Source organism: Egretta garzetta, unplaced genomic scaffold (genome assembly GCF_000687185.1).
Source record: "Egretta garzetta isolate BGI_Z169 unplaced genomic scaffold, ASM68718v1 scaffold175, whole genome shotgun sequence".
NCBI lineage: Eukaryota > Metazoa > Chordata > Aves > Pelecaniformes > Ardeidae > Egretta > Egretta garzetta.
Genome location: NW_009259860.1, coordinates 2806167 through 2807210, shown reverse-complemented (window position 1 = coordinate 2807210; position 1044 = coordinate 2806167). Strand labels below are relative to the sequence as shown.

Sequence of the window (1044 nt, the reverse complement as noted above, 5' to 3'; positions counted from 1 at the left end):
TAATGCGGCAAGCTCTGTGACACTCAAGCCTGTTTTCCTCATGCTCACCCTCCCCACAGTTATATTCATTATTCAATTAAAAAACTTAACTGGTTTGCAAACCTTGCCTGGCTGATAGCCTTGGAGACCACAGCAACACTGCCACCGCCAAGGTGTGGTGCCACACTGAGTCTCTGAAGAAGAAGGGGGACGTACAAAGAGACTTGCTAGGCTATCATGCACAAGGCCATTAAAGTGTCTTCAGCATGCTGAGTTGTGGATTTACTCTGGTTGAAGGTCTAGACAGTGGGGACTAAACCGTAAGGAGACTGCGCAAAAGAAACATCAGACTGGGACTTTAAAAGGCAGACTTACTAAACAGGCTCTGGTCTGCCTGAGGGCTGAATTGCGCTGCCTCTGCCCAAGGGAAACACACAGGTACCTCCTGCAAGTGCAAGGAGGGGACCTCCATGCCGTTGGAGCTACAGGTGGGAAGGAGAAGGTATCTCTGTCTCTCCCTCTCTTTCTGATGGTTGCTGGGGGCACATCAAGCAAAAGTCCGCTCTCATGGTGGTTCAGACTGCTGTACCTCACCCCACAGCCTGGCTCAATGGCTTGGTGTGACCAGAACAGCATTTTGCTCAAGGGGCAGCGTACTCTTCTACAGGGCACGAAGGCTGCTGCTTCCCTGACCTCCAGTCCTGCCAGGCATAGCCTAACCCTGTGTTAAGGGACTGCATTTCTGTCACAAGCTTGAAAGAAAGAAAATGAGGACCAGGAGTATCTGGTAATCATAGAATCATAGAATCACAGAATGTTTTGGGTTGGAAGGGACCCCTAGAGGTCATCTAGTCCAACCCCCCTGCAGGGAGCAGGGACACCGCGAACTACATCAGGTTGCTCAGAGCCCCATCCAACCTGGCCTTGAATGCTTCCAGGGATGGGGCCTCCACTACCTCTCTGGGCAACCTGTTCCAGTGTTTCACCACCCTCATTGTAAAGAATTTCTTCCTTATATCCAGTCTAAACCTACCCTGGTTTAGTTTAAAACCATTACCCCTTGTC

General features: G+C 50.5%; 1 protein-coding gene across 1 annotated transcript in view; it reads right to left on the bottom strand.

The window, feature by feature from the left end:
• NFIB (nuclear factor I B) overlaps window positions 1-1044 on the bottom strand; it is a 271990-nt gene that overhangs the window by 224346 nt on the left and 46600 nt on the right. The gene's annotated exons all lie outside the window — the stretch shown is intronic.